This window comes from Pteropus medius, unplaced genomic scaffold (genome assembly GCF_902729225.1).
Source record: "Pteropus medius unplaced genomic scaffold, Ma_sr-lr_union100, whole genome shotgun sequence".
Taxonomy (NCBI): domain Eukaryota; kingdom Metazoa; phylum Chordata; class Mammalia; order Chiroptera; family Pteropodidae; genus Pteropus; species Pteropus medius.
This window is the reverse complement of record NW_024349803.1, coordinates 15398988-15424925: the sequence shown is the minus strand read 5'-3', so window position 1 is coordinate 15424925 and position 25938 is coordinate 15398988. Positions and strand designations below refer to the sequence as shown.

At 47.0% G+C, this 25938-nt stretch overlaps 1 protein-coding gene across 9 annotated transcripts in view; it reads left to right on the top strand.

The window, feature by feature from the left end:
* ULK4 (unc-51 like kinase 4) overlaps positions 1 to 25938 on the top strand; it is a 378927-nt gene that overhangs the window by 307186 nt on the left and 45803 nt on the right. The gene's annotated exons all lie outside the window — the stretch shown is intronic.

Genomic DNA, 25938 nt, shown 5'->3' with positions numbered 1-25938 from the left:
GCAGCGTTTGATCGCTCTGTCTCGGAGGGGGGCCGTTTCCCAAGCTTCCAGAACCTTTTCGTAAGCCAGCATCTGTCAAGCTTCTGCCTGATCCCTAACTTACAATGAGGAGTACTCTACTGTGGCTTGACCTCAGAGAGCTCCCAGTCCAATGGGCAAGAGACATGTTACCACACAATGTCTGTAATCAGAGTGTAAAATCAAGAAAAACAGCAGAAATGAGAATTGCCCGCAAACATGATTTATAAATGAGATAGCTGGTTGAAAACCATCCTCCACTGAAATCTCTGAAACAGCCAGGGAGTTTTGGTTTGTAATAGAAGTCATCTATGAAGATGGCGGGCAGTAAAGCTTGGGAGAGGAGAAGCTCCTGCCACGTGACTCAGGCCTTTGACTTCAAGTCAGTGGTGCCTCGAGGGATAAAGGAAGGGGGAGCAGTGTGCACCTGGCAGGGGCAGTGAGGGGTGTGACTCTCACCATCCTCTGCGGCCACACTGATGGGGGGAACATTTGCAGGGTCAGGAGTCAGGGGTCCCGAATCGGGGTGGTAATAGGAGCCGAGTCAGAGGATGCCTACAGCTGAGTAATGAGCGTAAGGCCGTAGCCAGATATCGGGGGAACAGTCCGGAGAGACTCCGCCCCGCTTCCTCTAGCACACTGGGGCAGTGCTTGTCAATCTTTTTTTTCATTACTCAGCCAAAGGAACCTTTTTAGACATTTTTTTTCTAATTGCCTCTCCCCATAACATTCTAATACCAGAGACACACGGTGTCCGTCTACGCATGTGGTCCTTTGGGGCCACCACTCACTGTGATATTGAAGACTTACTCCTGCCCCGTCCCCCAGAGCCCGTTTTCACCCCTTTGAGAGCACTTGCACCCTGATGAGATATATGTCCTGGAACGGGATCTAGAAGGGAACGAAGGTCAGATCCTCCACCCCATGGGTAGCGGTCACTTGGGTGACTGACGTTGGACACAGTGAACTGGAAGGGACACCTGCGCATGTGGCTGGAGACTCACCAGGCAGTAGGGATCTTTTCTGTGAGAAGATGGCTCCACTTGAAAAGGCAGAAACTTGGATTCATCCCCAGGGGAAAGCCTTATCTTTAAGCGACCCATATGGCTCTTGGAGCAGTCCCAGGTGGCGGGGTATGTCTACAGTTCGTGGCTCGAGGGAGAAGAGAAAGCACGAAGCCCTGTCAGTGGCACCCACGCTGCGTGCCTGCAGTTCCTGACCGTTTCAGAATTGGCAATTCTTCAGCTGCAACCGGATGAGATTTCTGATTTATTTCTGGGGAACCAGACCATAGCTTTTGTCCATCAGATATGTGTTCTTGTGATCAGGACGCTCCTGGTTTGACTCTCTTTGTGAAGAAGGAGGGGCCGTCAGTCTCCCTCCACGTGCTCCTGCACCAGGCCCCCCAGCAACCCCGCAGAAATATTCTCCCCACAACCCCATGGTAAGTTGTCTTCTAGGAGAGCCAAGGCCTGGACTCCCTGGTTTCTATGGTTTCTAAAGGGGTGTGTCAGGTAGTGACATGGGCTGTAAAGCTCCCCTCAGGTACCCAGAAGTTCGCTAGCTTTCCAGAGAACAGCGCCTAAATGGCATGACTCCTCTTCAGTCCAGAACCCCTGTTTGGCGTGAAAAGGCAGGCCACTCTGAGAGCCATCGCCAGGGAGGCGTTTTCATGCGACACGCCTAGAAGTTTCGTTTTGATTTATGAATGACGGAAAGCTTTCATGACAAGGTCCTATGGTTCCCGCTACTGATGCTCCTGAGAAATCCTGAGCTCTGTTGAGTGACCTTTCGTTCTGGAGGAGGCTGGTGGAGGCAGGCAGCGGGCAGGACTCCCTGAGCCGGAGGAGGAGGCCTGCAGCCGGGTGTCCAGAAAGACAAAGCCTCGTTAGTCTCCCCTGCGACAGGAAACCCGCACACCTCTGCCAACAACACCTGGGTCTCCTAAGGGCAATTCCTGCTCAGAGACTTCAAAAATGGAAATTTGAATTTCTGCATCTTTCCTGTGACGACAGGTAGCCGCAGCGAGGCAGACCTTGCCAAAGACAAAGACGCTTCTGGAAAGACATAGTAAAGAGTGAACCATGAATTCATCTTGGAGACCACTAGCTGGTTCCGGAGTTGCCCAATGCAAGTCTCGCTTTGGTTACTACTCACCACCCTCCGCACCCCTGTGTGCACACACACGCGCACACACACACCTGGCTATCGAACATCATGCCATAATTTCAGGTTTTTGTTTTTTTTTTTACTCAAGCTCAATAACAGCAAGCCTTTAAATTCGGGTTTATTCTAAAGTAGGATTACTTTTCGATTTCTATGTATAAGCATATTAAAAAGATAGCAAATGGTATATAATTCTTTTTAAAGATTGTTACTACATTGTATTCGTATTAAGGAAATAAACTTCCTATGAAATACAATTCGTGATATGAAGAGTTCGCATTTCTGTTCATGCACATTGTTCTAGAGAAGGGAGCCATAACTTTTATTTTTAAGAAAGCCCATGACTCAAAACAAAATCAAAAACAAAAGATCAAAACCATGCTTCCCTTTCTTAAGGGAGACAGAGACAGCCAAGTTAGAATTTTATCAGACAGTTCCTTCAGTGTACACTTCTAATGTCTTAGGTTAAATATGAGAATACTAAATATGATAATAGCTTTGCATAAAATATTGAAAAGATGTGTGTAAAGGAGTGACTTTCACAAGTCACATTTATCATAATGTAGTATTAAATTATAAAATATATACTTTGTGCCTGGAAACACACCCATGAAATAGCATAGAGAATTTTTGTCCATATTAATAATATCACGATGGACAAAATAAGCTACGTCTTGTTTCTCGGAAAGATAGGTGTGGCCTTGACAGTGGCGCCATGGTGATATTTCATTTATTTTACAGAAAAAAAAAATTGCATAAATAAAAATTGTGCTATTTCATTGAAATTAGTAATAAAGTACCTTGGGCCTTACATTCCACAGTGAGACCCCTCCAAGGAAAAACTTGTGTGCCCTACCCGTGTACCCAGAGCTCCAGGGGGATCGGTTTTATGTTTCTATTTGATAAGTGGGCTGAGGTTAGAAAAGACCTTTGTCCCTTCAAAGCCCGACTTCACCTTTCCTGGAGTTCAGCTCTACGTGACAGGTGGGACTTTAGAAGCTGCTGCTGCTGAACTACTACTAGTAGTAATATTACTACTACAACTGCGCCACTAGGGGGCCCCCTCGCCTGTCTACCAATGAAACGCTGGGCGTTGGTGAGTGGGGCGGTTCCAGGCCAGCCCCTGAGGAAGCCCCAAGCACAGGGTGGGAGTGGAGAAGCCTGGCTTGAGTCGTCCAAGCTGAGTGGACTTAGAGGCCAGCTCTCCGACGCCAACCTAGGCTAGGCCTCCTCACGGACAGCCCGAGAGAGCTACCGCTTCTGAGCATGCATTATTCCACAGGTGCTCATTTTGCCCCTGGTCAAGTCACAGGTCTGTTGGCTGCCTTCAAGAAGTCGTAATTAGATGTGGTTGGAAGGGGGATAGTTTTGTTGTGCGTAAAGTAAGCTCTGTACATGGTACATTGGGAGCAGGGGTAGGCAGTGAACTCAGTAGGAGTCTGGCCTTCTGTCTCGTGTGACTTTTAGTCTGGCCTGAGCGCTAGAGACCCTCCAGTCTTCCAGACGTGATCAGACTGTAGCACTAGAGACTAGGGACCCGCCACCCCATCTCTGTTCGCACCTGTGCCTTAGAGACAGACTGAGGGAAGAGTGAACTAAATCACTGCTTTACGAGGGTGCTGTGGTCCCCTGGGTCTCTTGGTGACCTTACGAAAGATGTTCATGTCTCTGGAGTCACTGGGCTTTCTCGAGCCTTGCGGAAGCTGAGAACTAAGGACCTGGCTCTCTCTGGCAAGGCACAGCCAAGCCCTGTTTGTTTATACCTCACCGATTCGGCTCACACGGACCCTGATCGGTGAGTGAGTTTGTGGCTGTGGAAGCTCTTCAGGAAGTGTGATTCATTGTGCAGACGTGAGGGACTTCTGCTGACCTCTTTTGATGTTTCCTGCTGTAAAACGAACAATACTCACGAGTGTCACACATACATTTGCTCTTGTTTCCCTGGGCCTTATTGCGTATGTTCAGTTATATTTATCTCTCTTAGAATATAATGTTCTTGAGGCAGCGTAAGGAGTGGAACGTAGACTTTGGAGGCAGAAGGAGTTGTTCGGGCCTTTCTGAGCTCACTTAGCTTCTCTGATGCCCATTCTCTGTAAAGCAAGAGTAATAATACGTACATTCTAGAATTGTTTTTGAAAAAATGAACAATGTAAGTAAAGCACTTGCACAAACCCTGGCATTTCACAGACATGCTAAGTGGTAGCTTTTACCGTGTTCTCTAGGACAGCGGTCCCCAACCTTTTTGGCACCAGGGACCAGTGCTCCCATGGGAATCTAATGCCTGATGATCTGAGGTGGAGCTGAGGCGGTGATGCTAGCGCTGGGGAGCGGCTGCAGATACAGATGAAGCTTCGCCTGCTCACCTCCTGCTGTGTGCTCATTTCCTAACAAGCCACAGACTGGCACCTGCGGGTCTGCAGCCTGGGGATTGGGGACCCCTGCTCTTGGAGACCTTGTGTAGGGACCCAGAAATGCTGAATTGTGTTTGCCGGGAGTGAATGCTACAACTGTGCTGAAACTTCATCATCTCAAACAACATTTGAGACCTCATGCCTTCTTTTTGCCTCCTCTCTATTCATTTACGTTTTTAGCTTATTAAACCAGCAAATCTGCCAGTTCGTATCTTCCCAATACTTTACTACTCATGTAGGGAACAGGTACTGATGTAAACAAGCAATACATCAGGGGTTTCCTAGGGTTCACCTTGCCCTCAGTCAGCCTAGCGTAGATGCTGCCAGCAAGGCAACGCGTGGTCCATGCACCGGAATGGCTCCACTGGAAGGAGAGGCCCCCCTTTTTCTGGGGACACTAGAGCAGGTTTCTTAGAGAAGGTGTTATCTGAGATGAATTGAAACACACGTGTTTGGTTTAGATGTGAAGATAGGAGGGAAAGGCATGCCAGATACCGGGCACAGCAGGAGCCAAGAGTATGGAGGCAGGAAAGGAAGTTTTCGACGGAGTGTTAAATGCGTGAAAGGGAAGAAGGGGAAGAAATGAATTCAGCAAGATGGGTCAGAGCCCGATCCGGGACGGGCATGGCTCTCTCTCGATTTTTGAGAGCTGAGAGGAAATATCCGTCTTGTCTGTCGCAATGTCGTAGGCTGTCAGGCCTCAATTTTTTAGACTATAAACTCTACTTTGGAAATATTCAAAATAAGAGTTCTTTATGATTTAACCCAAAAACGAAGAGACATTTGCATGCCAAAGACTTGAAAGCAGTATGCACACGGCAAGGCTAGTTAGCACATGTGTCACTAGACTGGGTCTACTCTTGGAATAAACTTTAAAGCTGATACAACGCGCCTTTGAACTCAGCCGCGGTGATGGCACTTTTAGTGCCTGTTCTGTTTGGGGGAAAAAGTATAAATCTTTCCTTGAATCCTATGATTTTTTTTTTTCTCTTTTTCTAAATACTTGTTCCTATGTCTAAAAAGGGGGATTCCAGAAACTAAATTCTGTAATTGGAGTTCTTTGAAGATAAATCCTGAGTAATGTCTCATGCGGTACAGGTTATTTTTAAGCGTTAGGAAACTTGGAAGCTCATCAGAAAAAGCAGTGAGTCCCGTACGTGCCCGAGCCCTCCAATCCAAACGGCGGGCTCAGACTCCGCCGTCACGTGCAATGCTGCACCCTTAAAAATGCTCGGAAATATTTTTTTAAATGAATTACTTCAGAAAAAAAGAAGTCAAAGGATCTAGTATCTCTGCCCGCTGTCATCTTTTTCAACCGTTTTATTTTACGTCAGTTTTATTTTCCACGGCCCACGGAAAGTGTCCTGCTTCCTTATCCATTGTGTAGTAATTATGAAAAGTCATCCACAATAAAAATTACCGTAATCCAAAAGCTTGAAAATATTAAATCACGCCCACCAATATTAAGTGGCTGGATTCTTCTGCTTGCCCCTGTCAGCGTCCCTCGCTCCACGCGTCCCCCGTAGATGTGCCTGTCCCCTTCCTGGCACCAGCTGGAGCGCTGAGCGGGCGTTTGCTGTGCTCACCTTTTGCCGAGGAGGACCAAGGCCCTGAGCGTGCCCAAAGGGTTAGAGCTGAGACTGCCGAAGACGAAATCTAGTGTTACTTGCGGGGCGTGTGCAAGAAGGAGGTGACAGGAACTTCCAAGAGACGGGTAAAATTAAGTCCTGCATGTCATGATGTGTCCAGACGTGAGCGGTGGCTTATGTAGAAGGGGACAAGACCATCCCGGTGCTGTGTCCTCAGTGCATCAGACAGCCCACTCAGGAAACATGTACCCAGGATAAAGCCTGGAGTCTTAAACATGGCGTTCGAAGTCCCTCCCACTCCCCCTGTAGCGACTCGCCTAACGGTCCCCCCACCCCCATTGGCCGGACTGTTGTTCAGCATGTAGCTAGCTGTTCACCTGGAGCAGTGTCCCCAGCCCCCACCCCCGCCCTACCTTCTGTCCTCAGCCCTTCCCTGGCAGTCCTCTCTGTCCTCCCCATCTCCCCAAGGTCTCAGTTTACAGTCTTTTTCTGGACCTCAGAGGCAAAGCACAACACCTTGTGCTTCCTCCCTCCTACCCCTGCACGCCAGCTTCCCCACCTCTCGTCACTTCAAGGCATTTCATGGCATCGTTATGTTTTGTTTGTGTGTGTGGACTGCATCGTCTTTGAGGAACTGTCATGTCTACATCCCGGTAGCATTTAGCAGAGTGCATGGAACATACACAGAAAACAGCCTGACGCTGGGATGGAGAGAGGACAGACGAACAAGAGGAAGGGAAGAAGGGGAGAGAACTGAATGTCTCCAAGGGAGGGAGCTAGGCGCTAGGAATAAAACACGAGTAAAAAATCCCGCAAGGAGCTCGGAGCCTATTGGGAAGAGAGACGCGTACTAGATTATTAAAAACACAGCATAAGACAGCATGTGACAGTGGTGCAAACCAAGTGTCCTGACCCCCTTCAGGCCAGCTCCTGAGCAAGCGAGGCCTGTGACAGGTCTCAGGAGCAGGCTGGGAGCAGGGCCGTTTGGCTGCTAGGACCAGGCAGTCGGAGAGTGAGGTTGTCCTGGACGGAATGCTGGCTCACCATGTGGTCTTCTGCAGCCACAGTGTCCACAGGACCCACCTCGCTTCCTCCCACGATGGTTGGATCAAGCCCGTGCTTTGTGTAGTGACACTTAGGCTCCCTGGACTTAACCTGCCCCAGATGCCAGAAAAGCACTGAGGGCCTCCCTCTGATTCCTGCAGTCATTCATTTCTCTCTTATGTGGACAGGGAGCGGGGACTTCCACCATTAGTATCATTCAGATGAGCCACCGAACTGAGAAGATTTACCTCTAAACCAGAGCTCGCCCAAGCTCAGTGACCGCTGTGATCTTGCTGTAATAAGGAATATGGGCGGCCAAGTATATACAAGACGATCAAACGTGGGCATCGACAGATAGGACCGTTTTTCAAGTGTTTAAAAATATAAAGCTAACATAAAGATGCCCAAAGTGCTAAGTGAGTAGCTGTTATTTTTATTATTATTTTTTTTATTTTCCCGCATAAATTGTATAAAATTAAAGAGACGAGCACATCAGCCCTTCTGCAGGAACTGGCTGGCCAGTTTCCTGTTTCTGTCCTGTCAGGAATCCTCACGAGGTTGGGGTGGGAGAGAACAAGATAATTAGCATTAGGCTTTGGAAGAAGCTTCCACGGTGGCAGAGGCTTATTCATTGTTCTGTACGAGTACAATGCAATGGGAACTCAAGAGGATCAAATTAAAACAAGACCACAGCTTATCAGTGGTTTACTTTTAGGTTCGTTTGACTCTTTATTAGGCAGTAGCTGCTCGCGTATTTCTTATATGACTTTAGCTCTGATAACAGTAGCAACATCCTAATTATTCGGGGCCTCTGCATCAGCTTCGATAGCAACATAGACAAGGAAAATCTATTAAAAACCTCGGGCTCCATAACTCGAGACGGAAGCCTGAGATCGTAGTGTAAATCATGAGCCTGGCAGGCGTTCCGTCCCCTCTGCATTCTGATCTCTTTCCCATGGATGTCAAGTGGCCCGTGGCTGTGCATTTCTGATATGGCCGGGTGCATTAGCCTGTTTCCATGCATGAAAACGCAAATAGAGAAGCTTAAATCCGAACCCTCAACTCGTTAATACACTCTCCCCACACACTTCTATTCTCAGCCTTGACCAGGACCTTAACAGGGGGAAGAGAAACTGATTAAGCCATCATGGCAGTCAATTCCGCTTCACCACGTCTTATCACAAACCGTGTTTAAAATTTTCTTCTCCAAAAATTACTTAACACATCTGCTAAAAATTCGCCCTTTCTTGGCTTTTACTCTAGCAGAATTTGTTTACAAATAGTTCAGGAGATGCCCTTGTGACGTTCGAGACTATTTTACAGATGCTTCAGATTCCATTTCGTTTCTAAAACAATACGGAAAACATTCTAACGCACGTTATTGCCGTTCGCGTGGTTATGTGTGTGGCCCCTCAGAGACAAACATCCTCCTCTCCTGAGGGAAAACGTGGGGACACTTAGCAGAGCCTCTGTCACGGAGCCGCAGGGCCGCCACGGAGTCAGCCGTCCTGGTTTCTGGGTCGCGGCCCCTTAGCCCTTCCTTCCTCTAGTCCCGCTTCCTTCTGGCCTCCGCCAGAAGGTGCAGCCGGCCTCCTCCACCCGATTCCCGGGACGGGCGGCCCCGCGTCCAGGCAGCACCGAGGGGAGGTGGTGCTCGCCCCCGCCTCGAACAGACCGCGGAGCGTGAGGCGAAATGAGAGTCGTCCGCACCTGCCACTTACGTGCGTCTGTGTTCGTTTGCTCTCCTGTGCCAGACACTGCCACAGGCTGGTGATTCTATTCCTCAGGATCCCTGCTGATAAAGTCAGGAGGAGAGAAGAGAGAAGATGATGATTTTAAGGGATGAGATGATTTTCATTCTTTTTTTTTAATCCAAAAATAATCTTTATCGTCACCAGTATAAAACAGAGCCGATTGACTGGCCTCAGTTGGTGCAAAGTGTAGGGCCTAAGCCCACCTGCGCTCCCCTCCCCACTTCTCCCGTGATGTCCCCCCAGGGCAGTGCCCAGAGGCTCCACGCGGGAGACGGGGCCACCCCAAGTGCCTTCCCTTGGAGGAGGGGTTGAGGCTGGACTGGGTGGGGGGAGATGAGGTCGTTTTCAAAGGTGCTCGATGAGGGTGGCTTTGGCGCTTAGGTCTTTTGTGAAGTCGAAGTTATGACGTGGTTGTGACAGTTCCAACGTCGATGTTTCTCTTTAGGTTGCTCTTGTGGTTTGAACTGGATTCCGTGCTACAGGTAAACTTTCACAGGTGGGGTTCGGGGTTGTCAGAGCTTACCTGGTCTGCCTTCGCCGTGCTCACGTGGTGCCGCCACGCCGGCTGCTCCAGAGAGCTCAGTTACCAAACAAGCCCACAGTCGCAAAGCGTGGACTGTTTCTGAGCCGGGGCTGGCCCTCCCTGTGGTCGCCATCTGTAATGGTCAGTCAGCTATTGCCACAACAACGCACAGCACGGTAGTATAACCAACCACCCCAGAACTCTGCAGCTTTGCATTAATAAGCATTTATTTCTCGATCTCATACTTGCAGGTCATCTGGGTTCCCCTGACCTAGGCTAGGCCCCGCTAGGCTCTGCCAGCCCACAGCTCTGCTCCATTCCCCAGGGTCAGGGGACTAGTGAGCACAAGGCCTTCTCGTGGTGGTGGCAGAAGGACAGAAGACCAAACCCAATCATTCGAGTACATTCCGGGCCGTCTCTTGGGTCATGTTCACTCACATCCCATTGGCCGAATCATGTAGGTTTGGTCACATGACCAAACCCACATGAATATTTGTCGAAGATAACAAACCGTCACCCCGTCACAGAGCCTGGCCAAATAAGGTAAATCCCATGTCAGGCTATTTGTTCTTCTCTTGCCACTTATACTGAAACGTACCCGTCCATGTTGAAGAGCTTAGCACCTTGGCGGTGTACCCGCAGTGCCTAGGGAGGGGGAGGGCGGGGATTCAGAACTTACATGCTAGAGAACATTATCGGCACTTAATCCAGAAGGAACACCAGTTAGGACGTCAGCCAGGGACATTCCCCGCAGTAGAATGGCACAATAGCCAGGCTTCCATTTAGAAATTTGGGGGGGCTGGTCCTGGACTAAGCTTAGGAGCCATTTTCTTACCCCCACCCCCAGTGCATTGTTCACACATATGTCTGTCTCCTCCACTGGGCTCTAATTCCCTCCGAGAGGAGAAACTTGCCCCTTTGCCACCTGTGTGTTCACCTCAGCCCCGTCTAGTTCTGTAACAGTCCCGGTGAACGCCTGTAAAACGGCACAACTTCAGCTCTGCACCGCTTGGCGGCTACCAGGATGAACTTGGGCTTATTGTCACATCGTTTTCATCATCTCACATTAGAGAAGAGAAGACCTTGAGAGATCATCCGGTTCAGCACTGTCCAGTAGAACTTTCTGCAGTTAGAAATCTTCTGTGTCCGTACCGTCCAGTACAGTGGCCACTAGTCGCCGGGGGCTATTGAGTACTTCAAATGTGTCTAGTGGAACTAAGGGACTTAATTTTAATTTTATTTAATTTTAATTAGATTTATATTTAGCCACATGTGACTAGTCACGACTATGTAAGTGTAGATCTAGTTAACCCCGTGTTGGCTCAGAATAGATATCAGTTGGATGGATGGATGGATGGATGGATGGATGGATGGATGGATGGATGGATGGATGAATGGAGATGGATGATAGGCGGACGGGGCGGAGGAGACGGACAGGCAGGATGAATGGATGGATGGATGGATGGATGGATGGATGGGAGAAATGACCCCACTGAAGGTCACAACAAACTGGTAGCAAGCCAAAATAAGACCTTAGGACATGGACAGGCTGGCCGGTCCTCCCCACCCCACTCCACCTCGCCCACCCCACACACACCATACCCTGCCCCACCGTCTCCAGGCCTGTGTCTGCTCGCACGAGTTTGGCCTGACTTCTGTTCTCGTAACCTTCTAATAACATCTGAACCTCTCATGGTCAAATAGGTTGGAAGAAAAAAAACCCCAGAAAAACAAAACTATTTTTCTGTCTTTAGTAATTTGAAGAGTGAACATTAAAAACTCAATCAAACATCAAATAATTTTTACACAGTAGAAATAATATATACTTTCCATCCAAATTAAAACACATGCTCCCAGCAATTTAATTATGCAAATGTAATATAAGCAGCAGTGAAACAGGTTTAAAGGGGAAAGAATGAAGATTGATAAGCTAAAATTTCTGGTGACATTTTCCTTTTTTAATTTCCTCTTTTGGTTAATATTATGCTGATTTTCATGCACTGCTTAGGTGGCTACTTTATTTCTTTGTGATAAGTGTCCCTACAGATTTATGCAAATAATATTAATCGCTGCTGAGGAAACCAGCAGCCATTACCACCAGCCCTGCTGCCCACGAGTGTTAGGCGGCAATCTTTCACTATGAATACGATTAAAGACCCTGTTAAGCAAAGCTGCTTGTTCAGACCAGGCTGTTTTCCTCTAGATGCGTGGAGAATTCTAATTCCAGAGTATAATTCCCGCCTTGGCTCTAAGGGTGGCCCACAGCGAAACTGGAAGAGTGGGCATAGATCATCTCGTCCCCACCTCACTGGAGGAGCCTGGTTCCACTGGCCCCTCCCAGACAGGAGCTCTGTCTTTGGGGGTGATGTGGAGTGGGGCGGGGGGGTTCCAAAGCAGACCCTGAGTTCAGTCAGGATCTGGGTACAAGTAGTTTATTGAGGGACATGCTCCCAGAGAAATGTATGAGGAGGCGGGACATGCAGGACGTGGAAGGGGAGGAAGCCACACGGGAGGAGGACCTCGGCCAGAGCCCGCTGGAGGGGCCCTCGCTTCGTCCTGATTCCACAGGGGACACTGGGTGTAAGTTACACCTCGGAATTTGTCCCCACTCAAGACCAGGGGACTGGACCCTCATACATGGCAGTCACCGGGAAGATCCATCTCGTGGCATTTTCAGTCCCTGGCCACTTGCAGCTCTTGAAGAGTGCGGGCAGAGCGGCTGGTAGGCCCAGAGCCGTCCTCCGAGGAGGATGCTGGTGCGAGCCTGTGCCAGCAGCTGGCACCCCGCCTTGCTGCTCACCGCCCACCCCCCCGCCAGCGCACACTGTCTCTCCTCCCCGAGTCCCCCCGGGGCACGCGAGAGCTTCCTGGTGCCTTCTGTCCGGGCAACTGAGATTTTTTTCCCCTAATGGTTTTTAACTCCACAAGTTCACATTGGTATTTTAACAGTGGGCTTCAGAGTTTTAAATGAAATGGTGAGCAGTGGAGGGACTTTGCAGCAAGACCAGTGGGGAAGGTTTTCAGATCAAGAGAGCTACCCACGGGCAAGGCCAGCTGGTAAGGAACCATGTCATGTAGACATTAAGGTTTGGTATTTTTTTCTCCAGCATCTGGGAATTTCCCTCTGAAGCCAGGGACGCTACAGTGCTTCCTGCCCTGTCACGGTAGAATGTTCGGGGCTGCATCTCTGGGCAGCAGAGAGAGTCTCAAGCTGGCCACGTACGCAGCAGCCTCCCCACACCTGTGTCACAGTTGGGGCAGGAAATGGATTTCCAGGTGCCAGGTGCCCTGATGTCGAGGCACTCAGATCCCACTGGAGAAAAATTGGAGCCCCAGACCTTTTCTCCCTCCTTATTTACTTCTTCCCTTTCAAAGAAGATGTTCCTGTGAAAGCTCTCTCTGCAGAGCAGAAATGCTGTTTTGAAGGTGAACATAAAAGCTCTCATGGCAAAGAAATTGCTTTGTTCCATTTGAGAAACTGCTCTGCCTTTGAGAGAAAAAAGGGCGTGGGGCTCTGAGAACTTGATTAGCTCTCATCATCCTTCTGGTTTTCAGAGACGAGGCTAGACAGAGAAGCTCATAGTTCTTCCCGTGGCTCTCCGGGGCCCCTAATTGCAGAACGTCACAGGCTGCCACATCCAAGGTGCCTGAGATGCTGGGGTTTCTATTAGGATGGCAAACCCCAAGGGCTGAGCCTGGAGCCCATACAGTGCGAGAGGAGCCAGATTTAGATTGCATGTCCATGGCCAAAGCCAGTTCTGCCGTGAAATGGCTTTCAAAATGCTTATGAAATGAAGCTAGCAACACCTTAGCACATTGTGCGAAGGGTGCATTGCAAACTGTAAAGCTGTATAATTTTAGTTAGTGTTGGTGAGATTCTGGACCTCAGGATCTGTGTGTGTGTGTGTGTGTGTGTGTGTGCGCGTGCGCGTGCGCGCTTGTGTGTGTTTTTTTTTCTATCCCAGCAAGAGCCACTGATGTTGCTGTGCCCTCAGGTCCCAGCCCTTCTTCTAACCGACCCTGCCCGGAAGCACAGGGCAAGTAGAGCCCCGTCCTTCACCCAGGCTCTTCCAGACAGCAGCAATGACAGTGGGAGGTGATAGCAACGCTTATTCTTGATCTCAAACCCCACACACACACAAGAGTATGTCAAACGATGTCATTTTTTTTTAACCAAAACTACTTATTTTTAAATAAATATAAAAAATGTATACTTTTAGAACCCAGTAATGTAAAACTCAAAAAAAAAATTGCATTATCAGGATTTTGAATAATAAGACATGGATTCGAGACCAGAATTTGCCATTGACTCATTATGTGGCTCGCATTCTCTCTGAGCCTCAGTTTCCCCATTTAGAAAATGGGACTAAGGCCCAAGCAGAAGGATCGTGCGACAGTTCAATACGATGACATTTGAAAAGACGTCGTGACCTGTGAAGCACTCCTCACGCAGAGTGAATATCATCGGCGTCCTCCATAAAGCCGTTTGGAAGTGCAGGTCTCCCCTCCCCCATGTTTCATGGATGAGGAAGCAGAGCCTCAGCTTGGTTCAGACTCCTCTGTGGTTCTCCATCAAAGTTAGGACAACAGGGCGGCCACCCCATGGCTTCCTGCACCTGCCATGGACACACGGCCGGGATGGCACAGCCTCTCGGGCTGTCCCGAGGCCTAGTGCTGCCTGGTACCATCCAGGGCCAGCTTCTGTGATGCAAATGCTAGAGGCCTACCCAAGGGAGTGAGTGGCATGGCCAAAGAAGGGACAGACCACAGGCACTTGCAAAGGGGAGTGGGTGTGGACTTTAGGGTACCTCTTGAGCCAGTCCCATGCCTGTCTGTACCAGCAAGTTCTCTGCTTAAACCTTCAGCGTGTTGACTTCTCCTTGAGCCTGGTGAGGAAAAATGGACTTCTGTGCTTGTGCAGCAGTGACATGGGACAGACATCCATAGGGGACTCCTCTGTCTGCTTTTTCGTTCCTAAGCTGGACCCCAGTAACATTGGAGAATTTTCAAAAGGGGCTGTAAGATCGCCCAACTTCATTTTTTTTCTTTCTTGCAAGATTTTAGTATGGAGGACCTCTCACTGCGTGTTATTTTTCCAGAGCTCTGGAAGATTTTCTTTTGAATAGACTTTGTTTCTCTCTTATTATTGCAGTGGTTTTCCTAGTAACAGGACTGGGGTCCTGCTGCGAGTGCCTCAGGCCGGGACCCAGGTGCTCCTGCGCCCCGGTCCTCCACTCGCCCCTCAGGCCTGGTCTCCAGGAGAAGCTGAGGTAGTCTGTTTGGAGGACGCTCAGCTCGCGTGGCTGGTTCCTTCTTCCCTCTGTCGCTCCCTCTCTATCTCGCTCCCTCGAGGAAAGCCTTGTTCTAGACCAGGATAACCGTTTTTCTTGTTTTCAGGTTAAGTATTTCTTTGCGAGAATGTAGAACATTTTTGATCTGGGTTGCCTCATGTCGAGGTGTTTCTTTTCTTTCTTTCTTTCTTTTTTTTTATGTATATATTCCCTTAGAGCCTTGCATGCACAGTTCTTAAATATCTAAAATAAATCATTTGAGGTGAGAATTTGGTGATATTCAAAGACCAAATACATCCTTTCTTTCTGTCCTCATGCATCCGACATCTAATTCTCTTCTTTTCCTTATGGCTCCAGGACACACCTGTTTTGTAATTACCGATTTTTTTGGTGTCGGTGAGCATCATGCATAGTATTTCTTTAACAAAATAGTTCTTTGCTTACACACACATCACAGGCCATCATTTGCTTACATCTTGTGTCATTAGCGGTTGTGACTTTTTTGCAAGGGGGGGAAACGTCTTTCATTTTATCTTAGTATTTCTTGTATTTTTAGTCTGTTCCCAAGAAATATCAGCTACCACCAAGATATATTTTAATAATTTCCAATCCCATTAAACTTGATGATAATATGAAGATGAAGATATTCTTATCTAACTAGTTAGGAATTTATTAAATAAATGAACATAGAGATTGATAAATACTCAAAGTCACTGATGATTTCTGTCATAAGTCCCAAGTCACAAAGTTGGTTTTTGGTCTCAGATCATCTAATAATAAGTTAATAAGCGTTAAACAACCTGTGCTTCGTTTCTAACTCAAATTAAGCTAATTTAAAACTTCGTTCTTAATGAGTATACGTTAATACTATGGTTTCGTGACCGAATTATCCATTCTACTTGTCTTGCCAAGAACACTGTTATAAAGAAGGGACTGCGTGTCATTGTTAAAATCACCTTTCGAAATCAATTTAGAATTGTTGAGGTTTCATTTATCTCATTTGTATAACTGGCAGTTTTCTATAAATATCAATTTACCTTCATTGACCTTTTTTTTCACCCTCACATCTGTAAATGCTCATCCTGCCTTAATTCTGTCTCTAGGAAATGGGCCATCATTTTGACTGTCCTTTTTTCTTCCAGGCATGACATTCCAGAGCCCTGTTCAGATTTTCATTCCCCTTTTTCTGAGTCTTCCTTACTCTGCTCCTCAAGGGATGAATTAAAACATAAGTCCGTTAAACACGAAACTTTATTTTTATTTTTTTTTACTATTTGTAGTTAATTCTTTGCCACGAGCATTTAAATCTATTCTTATATATTAATATACAAATCTCAGCTATCTTTCTTTAGGCAGCGAACTCCAAAGACTTAGAAGTCCTTCTTTGTTTAAATGGTCTGTAGGCGCACAAGGGGACTTCCTGCTGCCCCATTTGAAGAGAGTGAGGCACAGCAGAGAGAGAGCACCTGCAGAGCCTGCATCAGTGTCTGTCCCCTTGGTTCACCGTTATATGCATCTTAGACAAGCATGAAACCTTCAAAGATGCTTGAAGCATCTTTGTACTGATTTGTAAAAAAAAAAATCTATCTCTATGTTTTTATTTATATCGATATGTTTTCATGACCTAAACAGAAAAATAGTTCATAAAAAAAAAGTCCTCCAAAGTTCATCACACAGGTCCAGAAATTAAGAGCTGGAAGGAACCCAGGATATCCAGTGGAACACCCTCTCTCTGTCACCAAGGCTTGGGGTTCCCCCAGCATGACAGGGGGAAACAAAGAACCGAGTGGCCGATGGAACCTAAAGGCGCTTGACAGGCCTCCAGCCGAGAGCAGATGAGGCAGCGTCTCAACCCAATTCACAGAAGTAATTTTAACAAAGATTTCTGTAGGTTAAGCCCTTTCCAATTTGGAGCCCCTTTCACAAACCTCCATGTTCAGCCCTCTTCCCATCACCATGGCAACATACTTCTAATAAACGACTAGCGGGGAAGAAGCAATTCTGCAAACGTGACCTTCTCCCACTCTCAGTTTGGCCAGTGCGTGCGGGTGCTTTTCTTAGCCGTACCATCCTGTGAACTTTCATTCTCCTCTCAAGATGTGAACATATTATAATAAATAGCACCTGGCCATTAAACGAGGAAAGCCAGCCCTGGAAGCTTTCATCGCTTGGCTCTAAGTATTTCACTTAGATCAGTGGTTCCCAAGTGCCAATCCATGGCCCAGCTGCTTTGGAGTCAATTAGGCCCCAGTCCAGACCAGAAGAATCGCAGTCTCTAATCCTGGTGCCCAGGATCCCGAATCCTTATGCTCCCCACCGATTCCGAGGTGCCGCCAGGTTCGTCAGTCACGGTTGATTTCGTACTGTCCTTGTCCTGAAAAGCCAGCCTCCTGACCCTGTCCCTATGCCCTATATAGAGCAAACAGATGAAAAGGGAAACAGCTCAGTTCGAACCCTGCCTGGATCACAAGAGGAAACCGCGGGAACTGTTTTAGACAAAGAAAAATGAAGATTCTCACAAAATGGCAGTACTCTGTTACTCTTAAGTAAGGTATGGAGAATTTCAACCATACCAGACACCAAGGCAGAGGAAGAGCGATGCAGGCCGAGGAGGGCGTGAAACATCTGCCGGTCTCGGCCCTTTCCCCACACAGACGCCCCTGCAAGTTCTTACTGCGTATCCAGCTTCTCGGCACCGATTTTTGTGATTCATGCTGCATCTCCACGGAAAGGGACGGGAAAGGTATCACGGCATAAACAGAAGCGAGTGGGGACTGTGAGGTGCCGGCTTCCCGCTGTGAATGCAGGCCGGTTGGGGCCGTATGTGCTGTCGAATGTTGCTGTTATTAACCGCAGAGATCCCACTGGCAGTCAGTTTGCAGTTTGAAATTCTCTATGTCACACTTGTCTCAAGTCAGTGACGTGAGCCGAAACGTCTGTGGATGATGTCCTCACAGTGTATTCTGACTCCGATACAGTCTGAAGTGGAATCTTCAGGAAAGATTCTTTCTCCTGTGGTCCAGATTTCTCTCGGCCATGCGTAAGTTCTCCAGGAGGGTGTTAGGATCCCAGTGCACAACGCTTTGCTTGGGGTGGGGGACTTCAGAAATTCCAGCTGAGATAACTAGAAAATATTTTTAAAGATAGATTAAAGTTGGTTTAAGGCTCGATACCAGTCTTCTTAAAAAAAGAATCTTCGGCCTCTCTTCTCTTGCCCGGTACAACATCTGGCCATCCAAGCAGCACGGTGTAGGTTGGTCCAGGTTGATCCATTGAGCAGCTGAGCTTTCTGGCTTCCGATCAAGACTATCATCGGGAAGACGGGAGGCTCTAAATACTGTCATATTGTAGCACTAAGTGTCATTAATCACGATACAATCAAGTTGAATCTTGCCTGGACTTGACTGTTTTCCAGAATTTTCTTAAAATTATTTGAATGTTTGATTGGAATTCATGAATGTTGATGTGGCCCCTAGATTCCCTTGGTAATTGATGCTTTTGGAGTAGATCAGCTTTGAAATGGAAATGTAGGCTCGGTGGTTTGCGTTGTACTTTTTTCCTCTTGGCTGGAGAACCTCTGCTTCCTGGAGGAATCAGCCCCGTCCTGCAAACAGCAATAGCAGCCATGCTCAGACTTCCAGTAGCCACTAAGGAAAGACTCATGAGCTTTTAAGATCAGACATCCCAAGTTCTGACTTTGCTTAATTACGATCTTGTACTGCTACAGCAGAGACATTTACACATTCTGTTTTTTAAAGCTATTTATTTTAGCTTATAGTAATCTTAGACATTTAAGAGGAAAGAAAAATTATTCCGTGGTCCCAGAGAAGTTGTTGGTTATGATTTTGGTATAATTCCTACTCATCGCACAGTAACAAACATTCATCGATCAGGTGCTCTTTTCATGGCACCAAGGAAGAATCCAAAGCTATTAACTAAGTCATAGATTCATATAATTATTAGGGAAATCTCATTAAATCCAAATGGATAAAACAAAGCACTAAGAAATTTGTCTCAAACGACTTTAAGAGACTCTGCAAGTTTGGCAAAGACGTCGAGAGTGACAAGGGAAGTAGTTTGCAGAGGAAACGTTCATTTTTCCCTCAAATCTAGAATATTTAAGGAAATCCGTAAGTAAACATAGAAAAAAAGAAGAAACCGAGGGATCCTAAATGACATTTTCGGTACCTCGGGGTTGCAAAGGTGGACAGAAGACAAAGAATAAACCTAGGTAGACCCTTTTCTTTATGTTTTTACTTTTTTTCTGAAGGATCTAAAGGCAAGGAATTCGTATGAAACAATCAGATTTTATTCTATAATTGCACATGTTATCATCCCAAGAACGTTCCGTTCTCTTGGGGTAATCGAAGCAGATTAGCTGGCAAGAGACTTGGAGTACGTGCCCCGTGCGAACTGACTCTCCCAACGTTTCTTCTGTCTCGACGAGTCCCTTACCTGCGTCACCGCTGTGCCGTTTCCTAAGTCGTTGCCCCCGAGGAGCTCCCCACCCCTGTAGGCAGTCTCAACTGGCACATTCCAGGCCGGCTGGGTCTTTTACTCTGGTGGGTGGCCGAGGCCACACCTGCAGAGCCAGCAGACACCTGACCCGGTCTGGGGGCGTCTCCCTTCTTTACACAGAGGGCTGCTGTGCCTGGAAGGGTGCATTCGGGAGTTTAATAGTAGTCCAGGCGTGGGGGCCTGAGGCTGATTTGGTGTTTCAGTGAGGCCGAGGCATGTGTGTGCACACGTGTGTGGGTATGTGTGTGTGAGATGAACAAACCGTTTAGTCTTTGGGAAACTGCAGTGCCAAGTGCTACACTGCCCATCTCCCATAACTGCCTGCGGAGACCGGCGGAGAGGGTCGCTCCTCCTGGCCAACTTTTGGCCTCCTTGCCTTGTTTCTGTCTAACCTGTTGCAGCCGCTGTGAGCATCATAGCCTGACGTAGCAAAAGCCCGGAACCCCAGACTGTTCGCTTGGCTGCGGCCGGCCTGTTTCCGTGTGCTTAGCTCTGCTGCCTGCCCAAGCGAAACTATGGCCGTAAAAGGCCTTTTAAGCCACAGAGTTCTGGGGCAGAGGGTTCTTTGGGGTTTTTAGATGATGGCAGGATGAACAGGCCTCTCAGTCTGTGACTTGGCTCTGAGCCTCTGACTCCCCAGTCACCTGTCACCTTAACGGTGCACACACTTCTCATAGCATCAGTGCTTGTCCATGCTCAGGGGTGTCCCTGAACCCTTATTCCTGGATGGGTTGGTAAAACAGTAGGAGAATAGTTGAACCTAGCTTTGGTTTTGCCTATAAGGACTGCCTGGGTGAGCACTGCCTGAGGAAGAGGAATAGTGTGTGAGACATGGCCGGCCTTGGGAAGTGTCCCAAAGCGCTCAGATTGTCAGATAATTTGTAAAACTCATATAAAGAAGTCAGTATAGGCTCAGTTTCCTTGGGAGAGCAAAATCAGACCCACAACACTTGGGGGGAGGAGATAGGCTGGCAGAGCTCGATTGAATGGAACAAGGAAGAAATAGGCACCGTGGGCAGCAGACAGGCAGAGCATCCTCGTGCTGGCACATCCTAATCTCTGCCATCAACTGCAGAACGCCCAATGACAGCAGGACTGTAAAATCTGTGACAGGAAATAGCTCTTAGCTTCAGGAAGAAACCATTTAACTGTCTAGAGAGGAACCACGGGGCCCGTGAAGGCGAAGCCAGTTCGTGTGATATTAATCTGAAGTATCTTCGTGCTCATACAAGTAAGGCAACTTTAATTCTGGGGCTCATGTTTTAATGAGCCTATATGTTTCTGAATTTTTATTCCCTACCGTGGTGCCATTTGTCAAATCTGATGCTCTTCCAATAAATACTTTCTTCTGAAGAGCTTTATTTTTTCATTCAAATGGTTTGAGACCCTAAGATATATAAACAAGGGCGTTTATTGCTACATCGTGTTAATAAAAACTTAAAAACAATCTCAGTGTTTATCAGTAGGGGACCTATTATGTAAATGTCGGTCCATCTGTATAACGGAATAAAGCACAGTTTTTTAAAAATAATGAGGTGAAACTCAGTGTACTTATAGAAAACGATGTTCTGGTATCAGGTGCCCAACAGTAAAGATCCCATTTTTATAAATATTAAATGTATATGACCACATAAGTTTAGGAAAGCATGTAGAAGAAAGTCACTATTGATAATGTATTCCTCTAATAATGACAGTCATAGAAGGGAAATTTTATTTTCTTCTCTATGTATACATGTACTGATTTGTATCATTTGGGTTTTTTCCCGGTGAGCGTGTATTTTTATTTTTTTAGAATTCAGATTTCTTTAAAAAGAAAAAACTCACCAAAGGCACCAAATATTATAATTTCTTTAAACGGAATTCACTGCTCCCCAGATTGAGCCAAGATGTTTGGAAAACCTGAAAAGGCAGAGATTTCAGAGTAGCCAGAGCAGCTAAGCGATGCTCCTTGTTATCCTCTGTTTAAGAATCGGAACTCTTGATACACGCTGCAGCTCAGAAGGATCTCAGAGGCATTGTGCTGAATGGAAGAAGCCAGTCTCAAAAGGTTACATACAGTATGATTCCATTCGTGTGACATTCTCTAAATGACAGAACTATCGTGATGGAGAGAAGATCAGTGCTTACCAGGGTTTGGGGAAAAAGGCGACAGAAGGGCATTTTTTTGGGTGATGAAACCATCCTATATCCTGATCGTGGTGGTGGTGAACATGCTATTACCATGCTAATAAAATTTATAGAACTCTGCACAGAAAAAATTAACCGTATGTTAATTTTTAAAAAATAAAAAAAGAATTTTAAAGCAAAAACGTGAGCAGAGATCCAGGGAGGATTGTTCATCTGGCACGTGTAAGGACATGGCCGTGGTCTAGTTCTCAGCTCCACACTCCCACCCACTCTGCGAGGCTCGCTGGCCTTGGCCACGTCCCAGACGCAGCCTCACCCTCACCTCTGCCTGGGGCATCGGTGCCTCCACCCAGGAACGATACGGGATGGTCCAGTTTCTGTTTCAGGAAGCTCAAGGCTTCATAGTGGATTTACATGTATGCCTTCCCTGTGACCTCCTCGTAACTTCCACCAATGGAATCCAGTTTTGCTCACTGGCATCATGTTCATCAGTCCAACCTCTTCTGTAATACAACTCCAGAAACACCTGTGCACTGCAGCCTTTGCTCTCTCAACATCCGTCCTTCTTGAAACTTTCTGTGCTGATCCCGCTACATCCTGGTTTCTGGACCCTCCCTGCCTCTGGTCTCTCGTCTGCTGTCTTGCTTGCCCGTGTGCCTCCGAAAATGCGTTGGCCGGAAGTGAACATGTGTCTCTGGCTGTGGTCTGACAGTAGAGGATGGAGCTGGGCTGCTCTCTTGCTGATTCTAGCAGTTTTCTGGTTAATGGCACTGATGGTCACATCTCCATCTCTAGAAGCCATATTGCTCCGTGAACTCGAAGTGAGCCAATGCTGTTTTTTTTCTACACACTGCTGCAGAGCCTCATGGCCCCATCATGTGCGGTGGCAGTAAGTTCTTTGCCTTTCACGGCAGATTTCTCCACGTACCCCGTTCAGTTACATCTTTCTAGGGTGACCATCCCAAACTCTCCCGGTCACTTTGCATCCTGCGGGCTTCTGGCATCTGGCACATCCACCGTTCTTCTCAGCCTCAGGCTCAGACATGCCACGTCTTCTGCTCTGTCAGTAGTATCGTTCTTCTTTCTGAAAGACTCGAAGAGGTAGACGGCTGAACCTCATTTCCGCCCATCACCTCTGACTCACTGGGCTGGCCTGTTCCACAAGAAAAGAAGTGCCAGCAGGCCTTAGGGTTCCTTCTGCCTGCTGCGTTCCCTTCTGAAAAGGTCCCTCTCGTGTTCCAAACGTTGTCACTCTTTATACGTGACTGTTAATTGTACACCTTGATGCCAGGTTAGGTGGCTGGGGCAGGATGGCGCCACTTAAATACAAGTTATCATCCTAATTAGCATCACTGAATACTTAAGCGGGTTTGAAACCTGAAGGCCTCCTCTGGTACTTCATAGGTGTGTAGTTATTATGAAATTACTACACATCCATATGTCTTATTTCCATAATTGCTGCACTTGAAAGGTGACTACTGGCCTGTTCTAGAATGAAAAGGTGTTAATTATGTTAATAATTAGGAATTCCGAAGCAGCTTCTCTTCCTGGGTCCTGGAGGGTGTGGGTTCTGGAGACTACAGAGAAGGCAGGTGGCCAGTGACCTGGTGTCACTGTAAGAACAAATGGACATAAAAGGAAGTAGAGACTCTGTAGAGAAAAGTAGGGAAAACATCTAAAGGAAAAACAAAAAAAGTTAGTCCTAAACTGCTTGGTTAACAGACTGCATTCGGTTTGGAGCCCGTACGTAAGACGTTTGCCGCATCGTTATAAAGGCCCTGCTCTCGACGGACCAGAGGGACGTGGCTTCTGGGTCGGGGGTCCCCGATTACTAGTCTGGTGCTTCCGTCCTCTGCGTCCTTTACTGTGTCCCTCCCAAAGCATCAGACGCTGTCAAAGAGGACCATTTCTAAATGACCTTGAAATAGTAAAACTGCCCATTTGCACCAATCAGGGCGAAGAGACTTAGGGAGACAGAAATGAAGAGACTTCATTAAAAACAGCTTAAAACTTTTGTAAAACAGACTTTATACCTGCCTCCCAAAATGCACATTTCATGTGAGCTTTTTCTTTTATTCCGAAATCCCTAAACTTGTGCCCTATTGACTGGCGGCTTTTTTTTTTTTTTTTTTTTGCCTTATGTCTGCCATTGACCTGATACGTATATATATTTTGCTCTGTTGACAGAGGAGGTAGCATATAATATTATTCTACTACATGTGTATTCTTGGGTATATACAAGCCTATAAATGTACCTTGCTCTAACTTAAGGTTGATACATTTCCAACAAATGGAGGGTAATTTAGTTGAAGAGGAGAATTGGGAATTGTAGCAGGCAGGCGTTTCAATCACAGATTCTAAATTGCACCTCGGTTAATGATGAAATTCTTGCAGGAATTAGCTGCAAACTTGTATTCAAGAATCGAATTTGAAGAGTTGTCCGTATTGATTTGTGAGGTGTAATGGTGCTTCTCGTGATCAGAATGCTGTGAATTTGCTGTCTGCAGAGAGGATGAGAGAGCAGATCAGAGTAGTCCATTTTTGGGGAGACCTAGGTGTGCCGAAGCAAATAGTCTCACCTAGTGAGGGGTCCAGGAGCCCAGACTTTGCATGTGCAGTGATTTTTACTGGGGTATCATGAAGACTTGGTTTTACTTTATTACATACGTAACTGTACTGTTTTCTATATCTATGTAGATGTATACATACACACATGTGCGTGTATATACATACAATTGCATATATGTATGCAGAGTATATATGCATATTTTATATGTAAAATAAAACCCATTCTTTCATGAAAAACACCTTCAGTCCCAGGAATTTCTGCACATGTAATTTCAGCATCTCTGAAAGCCATTTTTTACTAAGACAGTAACAGAAATTCTAGAACTTGCTGAATAGGTAAGTATTTGCATTGAAAGTCATCTGCTTTACATAGTAACAAAATCTCATTTCTTTTTTATATTTAATTGGGTTTAACTCTTCTAAGAGACCAGTGAATGATTTATATTTAAATACACACATACATATATATGTTAATACTGTCTCTAGTCCACCTGCAGTCCATCTTAACTCCTCCAGCTCCCAGGGACAGCCCCCCCCATCCCCCCCACCCCCCGCCGGGCTTCTTTCCGACGTTCTCATTTTTCTGTGTGCCCAAACTGATATTGTCACTTTTTGAAAAGAGGGCTTTGCCTTACCTTGGGGATTCTTGGGAGAATATTGCCATTATTTTCATCTTATAGTCACTAGGGGCCGAGTGTATAGTTTCAAGCTACACTTTTATGAAAACCATAACATTTAAACCATCAGAAAATTGTAAGTTATGCTGTGGAAAAGCGAGAGACATTCTCACCACCTTAGCAAGCTCTACCGGCCCTTCCCTGTCTCCCCGCTGGTCCGGGCGATCTCATTTGGCTGGTAATTACCTCCTTGGCAAGGGCGATCGTGTGTTTCAACTCTCCCGGGCGCTAATGTTTTTCCAACCTGATGTTTCACTCCATTTCCTCCACTCAGGAGTGAAGCGTGCGTAGTTTGTCACGAGATCTGGTTGGAAAACAAGAAAACCAAAGCAAACTCTCCCGCAGTCACAGCATTAAAGGCGAGGGAGGACGTGCCCTTAGATTGCCTTCGATGAGATGGAGAGGCCCAGAGAGGGGGGTGCCCTCGACCTCAAACCTTCGCTTTTGGCTTTTGCTTATACCGTCCCCCTATTGTTCTTTTTCTCCTGTCCAGACCCCGTCCATCCTTCAAGACCCACTGCCATTTCTGCCTTCTCAATAGCTGTCATCCCCTCCTCTGCCCTCTGCACACTGAGTGGTCGCTCCGCTGACTGGTGCTCCATCCTCTGTACTTCCTGGTAGTTCTCTGTGCCTTGTTTTCTCTGATTCTTGAGTTCTTATTGAGCTTTTCATATCACTGTATACCTCAGTGCACAGCGTAGACAATAAGTGCGTTACGTTCGTTAATGGATCTCATAAATGAAGCAGACATTCACCAGCCCCCTCTCTCGGTGTGGCTTTCTTATCACAGAGAGTTGATTAAAGACTGTTGAATAGTCGGTGGTATGGTGATGCTGACTGGATGTTGCCTTCCCAGGAGCCAGGCCTGCATCTTCTTTGTGTCCCTTTGTGTCCCTAGAACAGGCTGGGCCCACCAGAGAGTGTCAGAATCTGCTGGCTGAATTGAAAAGAAGAGAAAGGGCTGCCTTCTCGATGTGAAGGCCCCAGTTGGCGTAGCTGAGACCTCAGAACCCTGAATGTAGGCTGGCCGGCCTCCTGCTGGGCTCATCCTGCAGTGACAGTCAGTCATAGTTCCTCAAAGCAAAATAAAAATAACCGAAATGCTGCCGGATCATGAAACAGCTCAAGATAACCAGGTGCAGGCTTCGTTGCTTCCCCATTTATGAACCCAGGGCAGTAACTAACCTACATCACCCACAAGAAAGGGGAAACGTTTCAAATCATTGTTTTTTTCTATTTTTCCTTTTTTTTT